Source organism: Strix uralensis, chromosome Z, assembly GCF_047716275.1.
Source record: "Strix uralensis isolate ZFMK-TIS-50842 chromosome Z, bStrUra1, whole genome shotgun sequence".
NCBI lineage: Eukaryota > Metazoa > Chordata > Aves > Strigiformes > Strigidae > Strix > Strix uralensis.
In genome coordinates this window covers 64,070,553-64,093,941 of record NC_134012.1, presented here as the reverse complement: position 1 = coordinate 64,093,941, position 23,389 = coordinate 64,070,553, and the positions used below count along the sequence as shown (strand labels likewise).

Genomic DNA, 23,389 nt, shown 5'->3' with positions numbered 1-23,389 from the left:
ACCAAAACTGTATCAGAAAAGAAAATAGCATGAAGAAAATAAGGCAAAACCTATTTTACATACCTCCTGCCCTAGCATTTATAGGCTACAGAAGCATAAAAGGATGTATAAGCAGAGTCTTCTCAACAATGGAATCTGTACTTGTCAGTAAGCAGATGTCACACAGAGCATGCGCTCTGCATTGTATCCCCTTCCTATCAGGTCTGTACTTACACAGCTAATCAGACATTTGCTCTGGACTGCAGCCTATTTTAATTCTGCTAGCTCAGCAGAGGTGCTTCATCCTTCTACTGATTAGTACAATAATGGTCATTGAAAAGTACTTACAACCTGAAAAAAACCTAATCACCAACCTCTGGTTATGTCCGCGTACTTCACTAAAATTCTGCAGGAACTACATAGTGTGTAAAGTTTTCAGTGCCAGTGATATGAAGGCCATTCACCTCCAGGTAATGTTCTCCCAGTTGGCTCCAAACACAAGTAACTACCGCTCCCCTTCATTGTGTGTCCATGATATTGAATCATTGAACAGAGCTGTCATTCCTCTCAGAAGTTCCCTCAAGTGTCTCTGAAACCAGCAGTAAATGCAATAAACGTCCCTCCCCTTCACCCCACTATTCTGTCAAAATTATAACATGTCATGCTGTTAACAAGCATAACAACTGAAAATATAGAAAAATATATGTTCTACTCCAGAGCTCACCAACTGCACACAGAAAAACTAAAAGCAACACATAAACTACCACACTGAATCCATCCTTGAGTCCAAATACCACAGAGAATTCTCTGACAGAACACTCCTGGTGCAAGACAAATTGTAGTGTTACGCCACTCTTCAGTTTGTCCGCTCACGCCATCACTTCATTTCAGTCCACCACAGCATTATTTCAATTAACTGAAATGACCCCAAATTTGCATTTAATTGCACATGATTGATGCAGAGAAAACTAAACTTGTCTGCAATGGCTTTGTATTCCTAAACCACCCCTTGAAGAGCCTGGTAATCCACAGACTGTTAAAGGTCTTATTTCAGATTTACTTGTAGACTAGACTACAGACCTCTTCTGGTTCTTAGGTGCCTGTCATTTTCTGAACACTATCACTTGCTTCTTGGTAGGTTACCACTGACACATAGCTTGTTCTCCAGTGTTCTTTCCAGTGTAAGCACACTCTTTTTTAACACCTAAACATTCTGTCCAAGTGTTTAAGAGAAAAATGGTATTTTTAATCCCTTTTGACTTGTGGCCATTTTTACTACATTTCACTCCTTTCCAGCCACATGCTTTCAAATACTTTAAACAAACTGCAGTTTTCCCCTACTACACCTTTTCTCAAGCAGTCACTAGTAACGATTAAGGAGCAGAAAAGGGACAAATCAAAAAAAAAACCCCAACGCCCAAAAAACCCAACAAAAGCATAATTATAAAGTAAATGGGGGTGTCCATTTTTAATTTAATATGTTAGATGTAGAACTATTAACATGGTTTTCTTAGGGAAACTGGCTGACAATGCATTATCTGCTTGTTGCACAATCTCTTTTGAACTCTTTAACCAACTGCACTTGTATTTTTTAGAGAAAAAATAGGTCAAAAGATAGGTATGCACCTGAAGTTCATGGAAGTAGATGTGCAGGCAACAGGTGACTCTTCCAGAAGGCAGCCTGCCCTCAGGAGCTCAGCACCAAAAAACTGGAAGAGATACCTTAGAAGTGCCTTGAGAGCAAAGCTTCTGCGAAAATATGCATTTTGTTAGATTTCGGAGAACCTTGCCAAAGGACAAATCATAAAGAAACTGTGCTACATTTGTTCTGCCATTCAGAGTTGCTTATTTAATCTGTTTTAATGTTGTCATAGAACGAGCCAGAGGGAAGGATGATTTGTGGCCCAAGCTGGATGGAGCTTTCAGGACGGGAGAATTTTTTACATCATGGTGACTGTCTATTTAAAGACAAACAGAGGTAATAAAAACGCAGGTAGATAAGGTATGCTGGAGTCCTGGGTGTGCATAAGGAAAAGACAAATGAAGGAAGGAAACACAGGGTTTAGTGAAGCTGGCAGAAAACAAAACACTGATACAACAAAATAACCACTGCTGTCCTGCTACATTCTATACATGCCTTTGGCTGGGGATCTCTTACTACTACTGCCCTAATTTAAACGTGGCACCTTTCCCAAGCATGAACACTAATATATCCTGCCCTGCAGAAAGCAGTCTACTTCTGAAAAACAGTTGACTGTTTTTCCTTTTATATGTGGAGTTCACCACTTCAAAGACTGTGGAGATGCAAACTGCTAAGTAGTTAGCCTTCATTATCATTCCAAATTACTAACTTACCTATTTCAAACTCCATAAGAAGTGCTAATTGCCCTCTGTACTAAGGAAGAGTATTTTCACTCAAAATTGTTTCCCACTAGAAAGAAAATAAAGATAAAATCTTTTTTTTTAACTATATATAAGTATGGATTTAAAATGTAATTATGCCCTTTTCTGTACTGAAAAAGAAGTAACCTGAAGCTAAACTAAACTTATTTGCAAACGGTTATCATAGAGGAACCCCAAGACAAACCTAAACTCAAATAAGACTTGGTGTTTTATCTTAGTTTTTGTTAAGAAACCAATTCTCATGTGATGATTGTAGCAAGGTAATACTAGCATGTGGGAAAGTACAGGGACCTGATGACAGACACATATCCTGTATAATTTAAGATTTGTTTTCATGTCATTTTCAACAAGCATGTAAAATAACTAGATATTGCCAGTATAATTTTGCAATCTACATTATCATTGGTCATTAAGTTAAATAGTTTATTTGTGGAATACGATACTTTCAGCAATGACAGTAGCTCCTCAAATCCCCAAACCACTCTAGCTGCATCTTGCTAATACTCAAAACATTCTCTGGGACTACTGCTGCTTTTACAGTCGTCATACTATGTATTTTTCTCCTGCCTAACAGGCAACAAGAACAGAATGTCTGACAGCTATCAAGAACATTGTATCTCGTTTTTAACTAACAAGGTAAAAGCACTACCTTACTTTAAATATTAATTCAACAAAAAGAGCATGATGAACAGAAATACAGATTACTTCATATTTAAAGGAAACAATAGCAGGACAAAGGCATCAGATTGCTACTAGTAACAGAAGAAACATGTCAGGACACTAAAACCCTAGAAGTCAGCATTCCACAAACATCCCCAGCACAGTTTTGACTCATTTTCATCTGTATACCCTGCAAATTCTCCTAGTGTAATGGTAACAAAGGTGATTGAAGAGTATATCCATTTATAAAACATCCTTTAAAGGAAACATACTGCTAAAAAATATGTAAATTTGTAAATTTTTTTATACTTCTGTATACATTTCTTGTAGTAAATTTTTGTAAGTTTTATTTAAATGCTCTTGCACTTCATCTGGGAAAGCCTGGATATCTTCACCAGGACAACACCCTTTGAGGTATTTCTTTTCCGTTCTCCTTTTTCAGTCAAATTATAAAGATTTGACTGAAACCATCACAGAAGGGAATTACTACCAAAACAATTGCTGCCAATATCTGAAAATCACTCTTCTCTCCAACCCTCTGCACATTCTCACTTAATGGTCCTGGGAAGTACAAGAAGAAAGTACTCCATACCCTCAATCTCAAATTTAGGGAATAAACTACATCTCTCCTGCAGCCCATGAAGACCTTTATTTTATAAGTAAATTGACACTTCAAGAGTATTTTCAGGCACAGCCTTCTCCTTAGAAGATTTTACACAGTAAGTACAATCTGATGGGTATACCCTATATAACCCTATCAGGCTGACTGGAAATCTGTAGCTGCATGTTCCCTTCTCATGAAGGCATACTGAAAAGGTACTGATTTTTCCCCTGATACAAAAAGTACAGAAAGTTATAGTTAAATTTGAAAATGCTTATAAGTCACCCAATGCACTAGTAAGAGCATTTTACATATCCTACCTGCAAAAGATCTACACACTCCAGCAACAGTAATCTGATTTACATTCCAACATTTTTACCACTCTGATCATACCTACAGTAATAGTAAATTCTTGGGCTGAACACACAGTTCTGTCCAAATGCAGTGGTTTATTCATAGGCCAGGACTAAGCTCATTTAAAGTACATTATATAGCTCAGGTCTAATAAGCTCTGAAAGAGCTGTGCCCCACCATCCTAGAACCAAAACAAAGAAAGTCACTTATGTGAGTGGATGGAGTCAGAGGCGCAAGTAGGTCTTGTAAGCATTGCCTTCTTCCATCTCACCCCCAGAAAGCAGCAGAGGCAGAAGTTTAACATAGGTGTGGCATTACAAGGTAGACTTACAAGCCAGTTCAGTGCAGGGCTGTATTTAACTAATCTGTTGCTCTTGGAACTGCACTATGCTGTGATTCTTTGTCATCAGGTGTCTCTGCACCACAGCATACCCTGGGTAATGTGTTTTTTTCCAATGTCTAACCACTCACCTAATCTGTCATTACACTCAACAGCAAAGAAATATGAAAGATATCATCTCTTTACCAGCCTGTCCCTCGCAAAACTTTATGAAGCCATCAACTAGCTCCAATGAAAACTAGTCAATGTCAAAAAAAAAAAAAAATTCTATTCTGACACCTTTTATGACAAAAAGTTAGTATCTGGTAAAGGGGGAAGAGAGAAGTGGTTATTCCTGCTCAGGAAAAGGTACACAAAGCTCAACTGTTATGTACTGTAATAAACACATGCTTACTGACCAACAACAAAAATGTACATGCAATTATAAACTAATTCAGGATGGGTATTAGAGACAGAGCTCTGGTCTTTACTGTAGTCTGTATATCAGAGAAGTGGGAGCATAAATCAGGCTGCAAAGAACACTGGTGTCTTGTTTCCAAACATGTTTTATTTCTGCTGCAAGAACCACAGCAGTTTATTTCCACAGAATTACTGTACATTAATTCTCCCGTTAAAATCCTCTGCATAAAACTTAGCTCACAGACCAAGACAATTTTCTGTATTTGTCTAAGATTTCCAAGTATCTTTTAAGCTACTGTCCTGGGTTTGGATGAGATAGAGTTAACTTTCACAAGAAGCTGGGAAGGGCCATAGCCAGGACAGCTGACCTGAACAAGCCAAAGGGATATTTGATACCATATGACATCATGCTCAGTATATAATTGGGGGAGCTGGCCAGAGGGAGGAGAGATTGCAGATCCGGAACTGGGTAAGCATCGGGTTCTGGGTGGTGAGCAGTTATGTTGTGCATCACTCGCTTTATACATTCTTTTATTACTATTACTATTATTACTACTTCTCTCCTTGTGTTGTCCTATTAAACTGTCCTTATCTTGACCCATGAAGTTTTACCCTTTTCCTCTGCTTCTCCTCCCTATCCCAGCACAGGAGGGGGGGTGGGGAAGAATAAGTGAGCAGCCATGTGGTGCTTAGTTGCCAGCCACAACAGCTGCCAAAAAACCCCACACACTGATTGTTTTCTTAACCTCTTTTTAAAAAGCAATGATAGAATCAAGAGCTAAAGTAAATACAACAAATATCCCACATCTGCATTTCAGTAAACATGTAATATTCGGCTCTCAAAATCTTACCTAAAATACCACTCAGAAGCAGTTCACAATTCACACAGAACCTTTTCATGCACTGTTAGCTCAGTAATATGCTGTAACCAATGCAATAAACTGTAGCAATTATTACCTAACTCAGAGATTTTGACAGCCACAACCACTGTAGTAACTGACTACCTGAACTTTCAGCTTTTGTTACCTCAGGCCTTGAAGCATGTCACTGGCTACGTATGTACATGTAGAGTGATGCAATGGACTGTTTTTGATCAATTAACTATATTAGGCCTGAGAAGAATAAGTGTACAATGATGCTCACGGATGTTTCTACATTAAAAAGTTGCGAATATTAAAGGCGGAAATTTTTTGAGGAACCAAGCTTCACACAAAACCACTTATCTGAAAGATGCATCTGAGACAGACATGCACCAGCTCATGAAAAAAGGTCTTTGAAAAATCAATGCTAGCACACTGGTATTATTCCTTGGCAGTATTAAACAAGAACTGTAATTTTCCAAGGAAGCAGAGCTTTGCTTTAGAAATCTATGAAGTTTTCCTGCATTCAGAATCGAAACCCATGAGAGAAGCAGAAAACTGCATCAAAACGTTCTCTACTTTTCAATTTTTACATAAATGGTAAAATGTAGGTAATACTTATTAATATGAAAAAGGAAATAGCATTTTATCTGTCAGCTTCTGTGTGTGACTGGGATACTTATCAGAAGACTGTTTTTACCCACCTACAATTGCATTTCATCCACCTTTAATGTGTGAAAGTTAGGTTTAATCTGACAGCAAATGAAGGACAACATAGGCCACAAAAGCTGCGGCATTAATTACACCATCTTTCTCTATGTGCTGCAAGGCATCAAAGACAAAGTAGATTCCTTTTACAGACAAATTAATCTTAGGTCTGTTTTCCCCAGTCCTTGCCAGCAGTCTGCCAATCATTTACAAAAGCCAGCTGTCTAGATCTGCAAGCAAATTTTGGTTAAAACACTTTCACAGAAACACTGCCTAGTATGTCATTTCCAGAGCTAAGCCATCAGCCTGATTAATACCAAAATTATCTGTCCCCTCAAATGCACTTCAAAGAGCATTTTGTTTCCTCTCCCCACTCCAAAAACAGTATTTCCTGCCCATGTTTGGTACACATATGTGTTAACTGCATAAGAAACATGGTTTGATCTTTATCTATCTTTAGCCTAATTAAGGAAGTACTTTGGAGAAAGGTACTTGTAGTTAAAAATGAGTAACAAAACTAGTTATTTATACTACCTGCTGGTTTAGTGTATTGACAAGTCATCACTGTGCTAATACATCTCATGATTTTCCACCATGGTGACAGAGCTCTTGATCCCCTGCATACTGGAGACTGGTAATATAAACATCAGATCCCAAAGCAATAAAAGAAGCAGCAAGCAAAAGAAACATAAGATGCCTGTGAGAAGCAGGCACCTCCTGTGGGCCCAGGAATTCCTCCTGCAGAGTCCAGTGTGCTCAGGGAGCAGAGTGGTGGTGGTATTTCCATCCCAGGCTGAAGGTCACAGCTGCTGCTTTCCTGTTTGCAGGTTCAACCAATAGTAACCAGTTTGTAGGTTCAACCAGTAGTAAAACTGAGCATGTATTCCAGAAACAAAGAATGCAAAGGGCACTGACACAGCTGGTCACACGCAGTGCCACAGAAAAGGCATTGCCTTCCAACAGCACCCACATACAGGATGCACACAAACACAAGGACAGACAGCCAAGTCCCCTCCTCCTCATGGGCTGGCAGAGACAGAAGGTCAACAGTGCAGCACATACATGACACTCTCCAGGTTCACAAGCACATGCATGTTCATGAATATGCCAAGTACCATCACAGCCCCTTTGCCCATCTGGCAGTATCCCTGCCCCAATCCCAGGCCCCCTTACCCACACCATGGGTCCCCAACTCACCAGCTGGTCCAGCTTAGTGCTCATTACAGACACACAGCACTCACACATTTGTCCCACAAGCACGCCACACTTGCAGGTCCCCCAAAATACCAGCAGGGACGCTTGGTCTGCCTGACACCCCAGTCTGTTCCCAAGGCCCCCCTATTCACCAAGTGATCCAGCTTGAAGATGGCCAGCAAATACAAACATACCCCACCCACCTCCCTCCCTGCCCTGCAACAGCAGGTTTGGGAAGATACACTTACTCCCTACAAGCAGCCAGCACTAGGCACACAGGCTGTGACCTGTGGTCCCACCTCTGCCACCAACACTGAATCACTCGATCACCCTGGTCCCCCTAGTAGCTGGCTTTGGGGACACACACTGTTTCTGCTCCAGGAATTGTCAGCTGAGACACTCACCCACCCCAGTAGCTGGTACTTAGACCCCACTTGCTCCAGTAACTGACAGAGGCCAGGGGTGCCCACATCCCTGGTCTGACTCTAGTAGCTGGCACCCAGTCCACTCACATCAGTAGCTGGCACTATAAAGAGTGTAGGAAACCAATAAGATAATCCAGAGAGCTACAGCTCCTCCAACTCCTGACACTTAGACCCCCACTTGCTTCCATAGCTGGCACCACACACCTGGTGGTACCTCCATCTCCAGTGAGACTCCAGTTGCTAGCCTAGTAGCTACTCAAGCTCGTCTCACTTAGCCCCTGCAGCACTCACACACATGGGATAAAGAGTGAGAGTACACAGAGAGACAGTTAAGAAAAGATATAATAAAGTAGGACAGACCAGTAATCAGGCCAGGGCTCAGCCACACAAGTGTAAAGACTGGCCACAGTTTACACATGATTGGCCCTTTTTCTGTCTGCCCCATTTTGTCTCTCTCCAACTCCCCTCACATTGCTTTAGGGCCTTAGGGTTAGGGGGCTAGGGTTAGTCATAGTCCCACTGACCCCCTCCAACATCCTGGACCTTCAAGTTTTCATCCTTATCAGTCACAAAGTCCTTGTTTGCATGCAGTTTTCTGATAGCCCATCAGTTAGTGCAACTGACCAGGTTTGTTTCCTGTCTTTTTCTCAATTGTCTGGCAGGTTTGTGTCTCTGTATACTGTGTTTATGGATTCCCCCTTTTCCTTATAATCCCATTCGACAAGATCTTTGACTAAATAATCTCACAGAAATAAACATTCCAACATTCCAGATACCCTCATCAACTAGTGACTGCCAGAGCTGGTCCTTGTTACTTCCTCCCTTACTTTTTGTTGGTCAGCTTTGTGTCTCAAAATGTTCCTATTTATTTCCCCTTTTCTTATTATTCCCCTTTGGCACTGAAAAGGTCCCTGACCAGACACACTTACACAAATCACACTTACAGAAATCACACAACTCTTCCCCTCATGATACACAGAAAAAATGTAAGGATACTGTCAGGTACTACAGTCCAGGAAGAGTGACATGAAGGCTACCTCTGAAAACAGTAAAAACTAAGGAGAATACAGAAAAAAAACAGCAGCTCCTTACCCCGGTCCTAAACAAAAATATTTGACAAGTGTAGGGCACGAGAAAACTTTGTTATGGTAAAGCAGGATAGTTCGCCTCCTCATCTGAGTATGAAGAGTCCCAAGCACATCTTATCTTGATGTTACGGTAACCTGGGATAGTTCACTTCCCCCAAATCTGCACCCACTTTTGCACATGCACCAACAATGGCAGCCAGCTGCAGATCTTGGAATTCGAACAGCAGCATGTGTACTACAGCAGTGAGTTCACTAATGAGCAAAACAGGACTTTGTACATGTATGACATGTTAATAAGCACAAGTTTTATCATCCACCCCTGCGGAGCCTTCCCTTGAGCTTCACTCCTGAGCAGGGCTCCACTGTGTCGTGTCCCCATTTGATTAGCATTGGTGTTCTGGGGCTCCCACTGTGTTAACACTAGGCTTTCACTAAGGTCAAAGCTTTCACTTACTGAGTGTTGTGCCTCACCCCTGTGGGATCCGCACCTACACTCTGCACGGTGAAAAAAGAAACAGGAGGAAAAATGCAGGATTCAGAACCCCTGCTTCAACCCACCACCATTCACATTGCCATTTTACCTGTTCTCATGAGTAAGAGAACATTTGGAACAGACATCATGACTTCTCTGGTAAGAACTGGAAAATTTGATGGCTGTTGATAATGAGCACAATCTGGTACAACAAAGTCATAAAGTGGAGGGAAAGTGGGTAAATGGTGAGAAAATAAAAATTCTAATATTGCTGTCCACACCTTGCATCCTCCACACACCACATACAAACCCTAGAATGTAAACATTCAAGACAACTGCTTTACACCGCATTAGATCTTTTCTAAGTCCTATTCAGATTTTACTGAAAAACATCACTACCATTACTACTCAGAACCATTTCTTTCTAGGTTTGATTTCAGAGTTGTGACCAAAAGACAACTTGGAAACATGGCTGGCTGGGCACATACAAGACAGCCCCTGACAAAGAAACACTAAGGTGATCCGAATTTGGTCGGCAAAGAAATACAGTCCTTCCCAAATCTGAAAGCTGGCTCAAACAAACCAGGTGGCTGAAAGGAAGGCCAAAATGAGCCAATTCTTGGGGTAGGTCCAAAAGTCCTAGGAGATAGCACCTGGAGTACTGTGTCCAGTTCTGGGCTCCCCAGCACAACACAGACATGGACATACTGGAGAAAGTCCAACAAAGGGACACTAAGATGGGACTAGAGCATCTCACAGACGAGGAAAGACTGAGAGAGCTGGGACTGTTAAGCCTGAAGAAGAGAAGACTTGGAGGGATCTTATCAATTCATACAAATACCTGAAGGGAGGCTGCAAAGAGGACAGAGACAGACTCTCTTCAGTGGTGCCCAGTGACAGGAGAAGAGGCAATGGGCACAAACTGAAACACAGGAGGCTCCGTCTGAACATGAGGAAACACTTCTTTACTCTGTGAGGGTCACTGAGCACTGGCACAGGTTGCCCAGAGAGGTGGTGGAGTCTCCCTCCTTGGAGATCTTCAAAAGTTGTCTGGACATGGTCCTGGGCACCTGGCTCTAGGTGGCCCTGCTTGAGCAGGGGAGTTGGACCAGATGACCTCCGGAGATCCCTTCCAAACTCAGCCATCTGTGATTCTGCAACAGCACAAAGGAAAGCAGTAACTGATTTTCACTCTATGCTAAACACTAGGTTTTTAGAAGTGTTCTCCTGTAAAAGCAGTAAAGCACAACTCAAATAGTACTTTGAAGTAGATCTACCCTTGAGACACAAAGTACCCCTACGAGCATATATGCTTCCCTACTGAACTACAAAATACATCTGAGTATTTAAAATGGGATACCATTTCCTTCTGTGCTTCAGAAGAGACTGTCAATAGTTAAGCAAATCAATATGTAACTAGTACTTGGCATGAAAATTCCACAAATAGAGATCAAGAAACACCAAGGAACAGCATGACACTAGCTGTTCCTATGGCTGTAGCAAAAGGCACAGAAAAAAAAAGTAGTTCAGAAGAAAACCGCTCTTGGCACCATCTCTGTGGGATTAGGGAGAAAATACTCTGTATTCCAATTCCTAGAGATGTAAGAGTCCATAGCAAGGCACATCATTCTGAAAGGAAGCCTACAATGTTTCCTCCAACTTGCTTTTGAAGTATCACCATGTGGTAAGAAAAAACCTAGTAACTCCATCTTAAAATGGAAACCATCTACAATATCATGTCAAGTTGCCAGTATAAAATTTGCTGTAGATTTACATGCATCAGGTTTCTTAATAATTTCTGCGAATTAAAGTGTCCTTCCGATAGTGAAACAGCACAAATTTACACAGTATTTAGTAAAATGAACACAATTTGTAAAACAAGAGCTACACTACCAAACATGGTATAAAGAAGATGCAAGTCCATCAAATTTTTCTGTGTTTCAAAGCTATGATGGATACACCAATTAGAATGTTTCTGTATCTAACAACTGTACCAAGAACACTCATCAGTAATCTTTCTGGGCCATCCATAATTCATTCAAAATTAATAGGATTAATTCATTATTTACTGATGGTAAGCACAATGGCCTATGCTGTTCTTCAGCAACCTGAACTGACAATGAATCCTCCATGCAAAGTGTTTCTGCAAAAGACCTGAGGTACGCAATAGTATATCACGTACCAATAGCATAGAACATATTCCATCAAATTCATCTCTCCATTTTACTTATGATCAAACCACATTAATAACTTGAATACTGTTTATTTGACATCAGGCTGACAGACATTTCCGGGGTTTTCTCTGTATTTGTTCCTTCTCTGAAACGCATTTCTCATTTAACTGGGTGTTTAGGACACACAAGAAACATTAAGAGACAGTTAAGCCTAAACCGCTTAAGTTTCACATGGTAAATATTTTAAACACTCTTAAGAATTTGATTCTTAGGTGTACGGCACACCACACTCTTAAAAACTTCTGTGCATAATGTAGTATTTTGTGTTCTCAGACACTGAGAAAGGTCAGGATCTACTTCCTTCAGGAACATACCAATTTACTGTCTACATTCTTCCAGTCTCTCCATATCACTAGAAATCTGAAGCCTCAAAAAATGAGAGTCCATTTTAGAAACTACAAAATGAATCCACAAAACAACATACCTACCTAATTGGTATCACCAAACTGTCACGTAAATATAGAGTGTTCTTCAATATACTGCAGTATACACAGGCTGGTACTAGCGCAAAAAAAAATGTTGTCATAAAACTTAAGGAGTTGTACTTAAACACAGGCCTGAAAATCCAAAGAGGGCTAAGATATTTAATTCTAAGAATAAGGCACTCTTAAGTTCCACCTTTTTCAATTTCTTTCTTCTCTGGGGAGATCCCACAGAATGAGGGAGAAAACACATCCCAAATGGCAAAGTACAACTGCAGTTGTAGCATGTAACTGTCAGAGCAGTCTCCAACATCAAAGTGTCAGGGCTCCTCTCACCCTGTATTTCAGTTCTGATTTTCCCATTACTGACACTTAATTTGTTCTTTCCTTCTTCCAGGCCATTTCCCACATAAAAGAAAATTTTCACAACTGAAACAACAAAATAGTTTTAAATGTCTTTGCGAGAGATTGGTTTCTAAGATCAGATTTTGAAAATGCAGCTCAAAAATATTCAGTACATCACAGCTTTTTAAAACAACAATCTCAACACAGATCATCTAAAGAAACAGCCTAAATAAGGAAGAAAAATTCTTAATTTTTGTGTAGAGAGAAGGCCATGTCCTAAAGCTTTCATGAAGGCTGCCAGACAGAGCACTGGCTCAGCGGCAGCACCGTGTCATGCCATGAATGCTCTGATCCCTGCTCACACAGTGATTTATTCTTACTGCAATGTGAAAGAAAAATTTGGCCAGTTCTATCAGAAACTAACAGAGCTCGCAAAGACAGATTAACAGGTTAACATAAGAGGCTCTGAAGAGAGGGTAAGGTTGAGTTCCTCCAATTGCTGAGTGTGCCTACAACAGAGGTGTTCACAGATTTTGGGGACAGGAACAAAACTGCAAGACTGACAAGATGAAAGGTCTACTTAAACAGAAATTAAGCAAAATACAGCGTATGGGTGCGTTGACATGAAGTGCCGCACCTTTTTATAGTATCTGAGGTCATAGTGGGAAATACAACAACCAAAGTCATTGCAAGTGAACCAGGAGATAAAAAGTTCTAGGACAGCAAATCTGAAATGTGCTCACTGAGAACCAGAACTGTGGACATTAAAGAAAGTCTCTATCTTTCTGAGAGGGGAAGAGCAAAGCCACCAGTCTTTTTACAGCTGGAATGCCTACAGAAGACAATAGATTTATGCTGCTTAACTATTTTTCTAGCAGGTGAGGAACAGTTCCACTGCAATCCAGGCAAATTGCCTGGTCAGCAATCAGCAAAATACTTAAGGTGCAAAAGGGCTTCCTTCCTTTATTCTCCCTTCCTAGTTTTTGAAGTGCTGCTGCTCCTAGCAAAAATCAGTAGAGGGCACCAAAAAGCAAAGAAAGTTTCATTGATCTTTCAAGAGTTAGTAAAAGAGGAACCTACCCACTCCCAAGTGAAACTAGAGTAAAAACCATGAAAATCATCCTGTTAAACCAAGACAAGCTTTGCCCACAACAGAATTTAAGTATATGGATTAGATTATTTAACTTGATACAGATGCTTACACAGAGAAGGAAACCACAAGCTGTCTTTCTACATTAACTGGTTAAGTCAAACCTGTATTTTTCCAGAAGTTTCAAGAATTAGTCCTCCATAGTCAAAACAACTCTGTGACTAAAAATAAGAAAAAAGAAGTTTCACGTCCTACTTGTACCCTTATTTCTACCTTTCAAATCCCTCTGGGGCAGGGGGTGAGGGTGGTGGAGCTACACACAGACTAAGAAAACCTTTCCTTAGACACCTAAGACCTTCTCTGTACAAATTCACCTTAGATTCACTAGCAATTTAGCCCATGTAGTTTCCACAGACAAACATGTATGACAGCTTTGAAATGGAAAAAGACTACAATTTAAGTCTCAGTTCAATAGTAGCTCTCAAGAAGTAACTTGTTTCCTAGCTGCACCATTCCTTAAACTCTAGTAAGAGCTTACACAGAAACAGTTTAATTTTTTAAGACTTTCTCAGTAGAGTTGAAAAAATAACTTGACTTCATCAGCAGTATGACTTTAAATCATATTATCGCCTGTTATTATGTAAATAAACCATACTGAAAAAATGTCTTTAGATAAGCTGATGCATAAACTTCATAAATCACAATAGCACTAATGTCACTGATGTCAGCTTCCGAGAAAAACATATCTTTCAGAAAAAGAAAAGACAATTATATACTGTGACTCCCACACCACTGCAAGTGCAAAACAAGGACCGATCAACTTGCAACTTCAATTTAGAATTTATTATAGTTTCAGCAAAAAAAAAAAAAAATCAAAGTGAAACAGATGAGAATCAAATAAAGTTTAACTTGCTCTGTAAGTCAAGGAGAGGACAAAGTAAGTTTCATATAGAAGAATCTTGAGATCCCTTATTTATAAGCCCCTTTTATTTGTATATGACTTCTTACAATTACTGCTCTTAACATGCACTATCTCCTGATAACAATTCACTGGAAACCTTCTTCACACTGGTATCCTAAGTATGCATAGGTGTTTTTTCTAGAGATTTGGTGATTAAGGATGAACAGCAACATTATCAACTTTCACTAGCTATTAAATCTGCATCTATTTTCCCTCCTCATACTTAATCCTCTTAAGAACTGTACCCTCCTTTCTCTTACTGCACATGTAAGTCTCCAAATGGAGTTTCTCCCTTTCTCAGAACAGTATGTCTCTAATACTATGGCTGCAATACCCCTTGAAGAGAAAGAAGGCTTGTATTTTTCATTCTTGTAATGCTGCAAAGCAGTTAAGGAGCCTGTTGGGTCAGCAAATAGCGAAATCCCCCAGATGTGGATAAATACCATAAATTTGGCAAATGAAACCAGAGCATATGCCTCAGTAAATGGCATTTAAAAAGCAGCACATCAGCAGAAGCACCTAACCCATTAGTAAGCAATACCTGAATAAGGCAGACTATTAGTAATTGTGTTCATCTTGCCATCCCAGCTGCCTCACTATACATTTGAAGAACCTATCAGAACATACGCATTTGCTCCAAATACTACCCTCAAAAATTAATTTCAAAATGCAAATGCTATACATTCATAAACATTCTCATTACAGTTCAATGCACATCTGTGTAAGTAGTAGGTAAATTATTTTCTATAAACAATTACAACTTAAAATGGATGTCTCCAGAAAACATCTCAATGCATGATCAGTTTTAAAATACACTTCTTGAGGAAACAGGAGGCATCATTCTGTTTAAAAAAAAAATACCCTTCATGTTATACACGAATAGAAATTAACTCATATATACTGAAAAATACTAACAGAATACCCTAAAATGTATGCTTGCTAACAACAATGTTTCCGTGTTCTTTCTCAACTAACTTGAGAGGACACCTAGAAACTTCATTTTACTATAAGAATGGGAGCGTAACCAACCGTGTGGTGCTTCAGAAATACTTGCTGGCTCTTTGCACGCTGCACATTGAACCTGCTTGTCTTCCTGTGGACAGCACACAGCAATTCAGTCAAGTCAGCTGATTTTTAAGGTCCAGTTCTACCTTTTGCCAAAGCAAATAAAGCAATTTTAACAGGAACAAATGCTTACGTCCCCCGAATGAACCTCGCTGAGCTCTTGTTCACCTTGCAGGCCGCCCCACGTGGAAGCACAGCTTCCATGCAGTCACACGGGACAGCTCGGGCTTCCTAGCAGCGACCTCCCGCCCAAGCCGCGCGGTCTCCTTCGCCCTCTACCTTTGCGAATGGCGGCCCAACAGAACCGGGTCCCGGGCGAAGGGGCCCCGGGGCGCCCGCTGCCCTGCTGCCGGGAGATCTCCCCCTTCGCTTCCTCACCGTCTGCCGAGCTCAACGCTGACAAGTCAGGGGCACCGAGCAGTGCCAGTGAGGCCACGCCCCGAGCAGGCTCACCTCCCTACTCCTTCCCTACCTGCCGTTCCTCCCCACGCCGGTACCCGGGGCCGCGCCTCTGCAGTCACCGTCAAGGCTCCTGCACCGCCTCCTGTCTCGTCAGCCGGGGGCCCCGCTGCTGCCGTCCGGGCCTACACCGCCTGCCCGCGCGATCGCTTCCGGGAGCGTCGGCCCGGCGTCCTCCGCCCATCACACAGCGACTCCCCCGCGTGCCCCTCGCCCGTTCTGCGTCCGCGCTGCTGTCGCTCGCTCCCGCGGCCCGCGACCGCCGCCGCCTGCCATGTCCCGCTCCTCCGGCGTGCTACAGCGGCGCACGAACGCCGCCGTCTCCGGGGGCCGGTGACGTCACTCCTCAGCCGGCCCAGCCCCACGAAGGGCTGGGCGGAAGAAGTTAGCCCCGCCCCACAGACGACGACATGAAGCGTCTTTTGTTTGTACATGGGGGCGGCAGGGAAGCCAGGCAGCGTACGTCACTGAGGCGGCCGGAAGAGGAGGAGAGGCAGCCAACCCGCGGTCTCGCGGTGACGGGGCAAGCCGAAAACTTACGCGCCTGCGCTCTGGAGTAAAAGCCGCTCTCCCCTTTGTCAGCGGCTAGCACGGGGCGGAGCCCCGCACGCAGCCGCATAAAGGCACGACCCTTCCCACCTTTTAGTTTCAGTTTGTTGCTCCGCGCTTCGGGTCCTCTGGCTATGCAGCTGCGAGGCGGAAAGCACGACACGCCTTAGGGCTTTTCCCCGCCCCAGCAGCGGAGGCAGCACCTGCGCCCGGACCTTCGGGCAGCCAGGCGGATTCCCGCTCCGACAACGCCTCCCCGCCGCGATGCCTCTCCATCCCCACAGCTTAAAACGAAACAGAGCGAGCAGTCGCAGGCAGCTGGAGTGCAAGCCTGTGCGCGGCAGCGCGGGACTGAAGCATCGGGCAGGAAACCCCCCTGACAAGAGAGAGGGCGGAAACGAGGCCTGCGGGACGGCTGTGTCTTAGGAGTACGTGCTGCTGCCACCGGCGGGGTACTCACCGGAATGGGGGGCAGTAGGGACTCTACTCAAAAAAGAAACAATACAGATGCCATCGAGCCTCTCAACAACAGCCGCCTGTAATCTGCTCAGCTCATATTTACGGACTCCGGATCTTCATCATGCTTTCCTGATAACACAAGAGGGAGTGAGACTGGCTAGAAAAAGTCAACAAAACCCATAGGAGCAACGTCAGATGCTGAAGTTATTCGAGAAAAATGATCAGCCTTTTGCGAGCAGTGCCACAGGGAAACTCTCTCTTGATGCTGAACTGCTCAGCAAACGGAACAGATGAGGTATCAAAAAAATTATTTACTCAAGCTATTCCCCCTAAGTAAGATATCATCACCCTATTTTCACCTTTCAAACCTGCCTCCATTCTCTGTGCTTCAGTCTAATTAAAGTTTCCCCAAATCTGCTCCAGGAAAACAAACCCATCTGCTGTAGATATAAAGAACTATTGCTCGAAAGAAGACAATTCACCACGCATAGAAATATTTTAAAAGCAGTATATTAATCTGTACAGCTGCCAGCTATGAGATGAAAAAGGCAGGAAGATACTCAGAATATGCAGAATTAACTAAGTGGAGGGGCAGACAACACACCCCAAGAGGAATGTATTACTGCTGTCCTAATTGGACAGGAATAATTTTTTCCAGTTTTGAAATAGGAGTAGGCAAAACAAACTCCTAATATTCCCATTTTTTGATGTATTATTGTCCCCCACGCATTCCCTGCAAGAGGTGCATATTGTGGTGCATACTGTCTTATTTTACAGATCACATATTGATGCGATGGACCTCAAAATACGTGAATTCCTGAATCATTTTGAGTTCAGTTATAGATGAGTGTTAGGTTTATGCTACTTGACTGCACCATCCAAAGAGTAAAACAAGTGGATCATTTTTTTTACTATTAGAACTTGTAAAACACTTCCCCTCTTGTGAAAAACACCTTTCTAAAGAGTTGACAGCCCTCTGGAATTACAGACTGACAACTGGGTGCCCATCAAGACAGACAAATGAGAGTAAGTTCAGGAACAAAAAATTACTAAAGAAACGAAAGACGTACTAACTATAACTGGGAAATTTAAAAGTTAGAAATACTGAATCAAATCATGTACTTATGTATTTGGGTTGTAAGTACCAAGCAAAAGGAAATTCATTATATACTATAAGAAAGCAAATCTAATAGGAGTAATACTATGAAAGTAAAATAAATGAAGTTGAAAATAAGTAAAGCAAACTAAATATCTGGAAATAATTTCCAACTCCTTACTGGTAGTCAAAAAATTCCACTGAATTGCTCCCATAGTGCTTTAATTTTTTTCATTACTACTAGGTGGTCAATTTGGTTTTTAACTGCATGAGAACTAAGGAATAGGTAACTTGACGAGATCTCTGCAAAGAGGTGTCCCACGAGTAGTTAAGAGTCGCATCTTTGGAGTTTCTTTTCAAGTTGAGCAAGCATCCTTCAATGGAAGTAAACCACGGGTGAAACAACCACCCAAAGGACAAAAAATATTTTTAAAGCTAAATAAACTGAATATGCTTGAAATGCTCTGCAGGATAATATACCTACATCTATCTCTGTTTAATAGGAAAGCACTGCTTGGGCATTAAAGCAATATTCCAAGGAATAATAGTTCCTTGTTACAAATAACTTTCCTTAAATGCTATTCTCTGTAAAGAAGTTTATTCAGTTCTGTTATTTAATATTTTAAGAATGACAATTCCAGCTTTAAGTATTTCATTCATTTAAAAATCACAGATATTAAACATACACAGCATGTTATACTTCAAAGAAAAATCAAAGAAATTGCAAACATGAAAAAAGGGTCCCCTGACTCATGCACTGAGGTTTAAAAGCTCCCACCTCCAAAGCAATGATTATCTTAAGATGTATCTCAATTATATTCACTTTGCAACACCAAGTAAAATGGGAAATGTACTCTGTATCTATGCTATACTAGATGATCTTATAAGACATGAGGCAAAGTACTGGTTTTGGTGCTATGAAATTAATCAGGTTCTTAGTACTACCAATAATGGTCTCAACAATGACACATCCTTCTTAATGGAGTGAGGACACACACCAAAAAACCTTAAGACTTTGGTTTCCTGTTGATATTACTGAACATGAATTCAAGATTCTCATGTGCCAAGTTAACAAAATCAAGTAACTGGGGTGGAGGCCTCGGAATAGTTTTCATTAAGATTGCAACATTCTTTTAAAATGTGTGGTGTAGATATGCAGATTGCCAGTCAAATACTATCCTTCACATTTCTCCTGTAATGCAAAAACTGGTTACACAGGTCAGGCACAGAGCAGTAAATGATTTCACTGAAACACACATGCGTATTGACTAATTAAAGATATGTCAAACTATTCTGAAGACATGCTTTTCATAAAGTTTCTAGAATGATGTGAGAGATGACTTGTAAAAATAGGTCCTGAAAGAAACAGGCCTGCAAGAAACAAAGACTCAGAAAAACAGCCTGAGGAAGAGATAAAGGATAGTGGGGGGAGTGGAGGCCCTCCAAACTAAGGAATGCCTGTAACAATTGCAAGTAATGAAACTATAGTCACAGGGTGGATGGTGTGGAGGTCGAAGGTGATAAGGCTGCCCAAATAACACAAGATGCAACTGGAGGAGGGAGCCCTGTGGAGACAGGATGGCTCTGCTCTGGTGCACCTGGCCAAATTTCAAGGGCCATCTGTCTGATGAATGACCTTTGCTTCATTATCCACGAAATGCATATTAAAGTTAACACCCCTCAATATGCTAACAAAGACTAACAAGATCATGCCAATTACATCATCCCATGAAACACCTTACCCCTCCCTATGCATGGAAAATATTGGCATGTGGGTCGACCTAGAGGATGGACCCAAGGAAAGTGTGTATAAATTGACAGAGGGGCAAAGGAGCAGGGGGGTTCAGAGAGTGAAGTGATGCGAAGAAGACAGATGCCTCCTTGAACCCTCGCTGGTGGGATCGACACAGGGACCCAGACTGGTGATCTCTATTTCTCTATTCTATCACCCTCCTTTCCTTTTTCCCCTTTTCCTTCATTACTGTTATGTAATGCAAGGCATACTGTATTGCTTGCCATAACTCATTATATACTTAGCCAATTATCATGTACCCAATTAGTACATTGTGGGAAGTTAATAAGTGTCTGGACTTTGAGACTTGTCTCACCATTGTCCACTCCATTGGGGATTTACAAATCTAAGTCACTTGTCTCCCTCGTCTGAGCGGGACGTGACAAATGAATACAAAGTCCAACAATGAATACAAATTCTTAGATAAATAAATCAGTTAAATCCTGCATTTTATCTTTCCTACCAAAATGAACAGTGCTGTCTCTTAGTAATGACAGAAAAAATCAGAACTCTCATTTTCAAAGTAATTCCCACTGGAAACTAATAATCAGTTCAAAAACTGAGAGAAAAATATAGGCATATGTGAAATACAAGCAAAGAGTGGTAGAGAATTGCAACTGTACCCCAGTACTGTAACCAGTTGCTTTTAGGAAGCATTACTTATAATTAAAAAAAAAAAGTATACCCATATACACAATCCCTTGAAAAAATTAAACCACAGAACAACAGACATTAAGTGTGCTGGGTTTGTGTAGCGGGGTTTTTGGTAGTGGGGGAGGGGACTACAGTGGTGGCCTCCTGTGAGAAGCTTCTCAAAGCTCCCCCAGCTCTTAAGTCAGACACACTTCCGGCCAAGGCTGAGATAGTGATGGTGGCTGTGCCTCTGTGATAACATAATTAAGAAGGGGAATCTGGGAGGAGGAGCTGGGACTTGTGAGGAGGAGTTACGAGAAGGACACCTATGCGAACATCAAGGTCAGTGGAAGAAAGGATAAGGAAGGGGAGGAGGTGCACCAGAGCAGAGACGCCACCTCGACTGTATCCTGTGGTGAGACAGCAGGCTGCCCTCCTGACACCTTATGGAGGTCACCGGTGGAGCAGATGCTGACCTACAGCTTGTGAAGGACCCCACACCAGATCAGGGGACTGCACCCAAAGAAGCCGGGACTCTGAGGGAAGAAACAGCCCCCGCTGCTGTAGTTCGGCACTGGGAGGATTGCAACATGCAGGGGTGACCCACACCGGAGCAGCATGGGAATGGCTGCATCCTGTGGGAAGGACTCATGCCAGAGAAAGTTTGTGGAGAACTGTCTCCCATGAGAGGGACTCCATGCTGGAGCAGGGGAGAATGTGGGGAGTCCTCCCCCTGAGGAGGAAGGAGCAGCAGACTGACTGTAACCCCATTCCCTGTCCCCTATGCCACTGGCAGGGAGAGAAATTTGGAACAAAACTGAGCCTGGGAGAAAGGGAGGGGTGGAGGAAGGTGTTTTTAAGATGTGGTAATGCTTCCCACTGTCTCACTCTGCTAAGTAGTGGTGGTGTTAGTGTCTGTATTAAATTTATGTTCTTTTTTTCTTCCCCTAACAAGTCTTTCTTTTGCCCATGATTGTAAAGGGTCTGTCATCTCTTCCTGTCCTTATGTCGATTCCTGAGCCTTTTGCTTTATTTTCTCTTTCCTATTCCTGAGGGGGAAGGAGTGAGTGAGCAGCTCCATGGTGCTCAGTTGTGCTCTGGGCTCAAACCAGGACATACAGTCAGTCTGTACCCTCCAGTGACATTAACTGACCATTAGTGCTCTATCATCTCTTTAAAACAAGAGCACAGAGTTCAGTAGCACATCTTCGAAGAGCACAGATGTCTATACAGAAGATTGTTCACTGATTTTCCAAACAAGTCATCATTTTAATCAAGGGATCAACTAGAACTTCCTATAAAATGCAAGGCAAACAGCTTCATGTATTCTCACAGAAAAATCAAAGCTCTGACCAAGTAAAACTGACACGTGAAGGAAAACGTATCTTTGAAATACACCCAAAACACATTCTTCCTGCTTTTTATATTAGTTCCACTTTAGTCAGCTTTTACAGTTGGGAGTTCTCATTCAGTGCCGAATCAATACCAGTGAGAAAGATTGTTTTCTCCCACCATCCCTAAATACGCAAAAAAGTAAAGTTGTGGCCCAGCTCCTCTGTTATTATGAAGGCAGGTGGTTTGCCAAACAACTCAAAAGACTATGCACTCTTTTGAAATTTAAACCAGGTAAGCTGCCACATCCCTTCCTACTCCCTTCCCCCAAACCTGTGAAGCACCTAACAAACATAATTTCCAGCAAGACTTGAAACAGTTCTAATGACCCTGATATGAAGTAAAACTAAGGGAAGACAATCAATCTAACATAGAGGTGATCTTCCATGTAATGACAGAAAAGGAAGAATGTTAAAAGGGAATGCCAGTGTTAAATTGGTGCACTAGGATGGCTCTGAAAGGAAATTTCCTCCACCTGCTCCTCACACAAGAATCTTCCAAGAACAGAGTGCACAAGAACCAAAAAACAAACCAGTGAGTACTATTGAAAATAGTTAACCAGTTAATCAACCGGAAATTTAAAACAATTTTACGATGTTCTGGATAGCATGTTTCACCAATATCTGTAGGTTAAACCAAACCCCAAATCTAGGATGGAACCTAAAAATAAATTTTAAAAAAACAGCAGATGAAAAAAAGAGTGAGAGGAGAAAAAGAAAGCAAGGCAGTAGACCAGCAAAATAAATTTGCACTGAAAACAAATCTAGCTCTAGGGTAAACTGGAACAACTATAAAATTAACTTACTCTGGAACTTCAAAACACAAGGACTGATGCACTTATGAAGGCATTGCCATGCAGGTCTCATTCCACTTCCCAAGAAAGATCATTTAAAATTTGACTAATACATGCCCTTTTCCAGGCATGTCAAGACAAAATGTTAGTTTACTATAAAGTGTCATACTCGCAAACAATGTTATGCATGTTACATGTTGAACTAATGTTAATCAATTTGCATTATACAGACAGTAAAGTTTAAGGTAAAACTATCAACAATAACAGGAACATGAAAGCATTCTCACTAGCAGTTCAGTGTCAAAACTTTCCCTTCTGTAGGCCACACTTACACTGCTGACCAAGTATCACTGACCCTTTAACATCCAGCACTCTACTGACTCAAAGCAAGCTAATCTGAGAATGTGTCAGAAAAAGATTAGGAAAACACTTGCACACTACTAGACAGGTTGGTATTTTAAGTTTGCAGCACTGAACAGAAGCTTCCTATCTGTAAAACCCTGAGTTTCAACTCCAAAACACGAAAATACAGCTACTGCAAAAAGGCTTTGAACACTTAGCTAGGCTCTAACCTCTGAAGTCAGAACCAACATCCTACCTTACCCAAAAATTAGCA

The 23,389-nt window shown here is 41.7% G+C and overlaps 1 protein-coding gene and 1 long non-coding RNA gene across 14 annotated transcripts in view; one reads left to right on the top strand and one right to left on the bottom strand.

The window, feature by feature from the left end:
* Positions 1 to 23,389, bottom strand: part of RNF38 (ring finger protein 38) — a 128,113-nt gene that overhangs the window by 32,283 nt on the left and 72,441 nt on the right. Inside the window, exons 1-3 of one of the 13 annotated variants that reach the window (XM_074857049.1) lie at positions 16,073 to 16,479; positions 15,565 to 15,628; positions 10,325 to 10,637 (exon numbers count right to left, since the gene is read on the bottom strand). The exons of 3 other annotated variants lie outside the window; for them this stretch is intronic. The gene's annotated coding sequence lies outside the window, so the exon portion shown is untranslated. 9 more of the 13 variants (XM_074857048.1, XM_074857051.1, XM_074857050.1 and 6 more) reach the window with 9 other exon arrangements.
* Positions 16,959 to 18,641, top strand: LOC141938342 (uncharacterized). The gene is made up of 2 exons (XR_012627211.1): positions 16,959 to 17,362; positions 17,845 to 18,641. It is a non-coding gene; the product is annotated as an uncharacterized LOC141938342 (long non-coding RNA).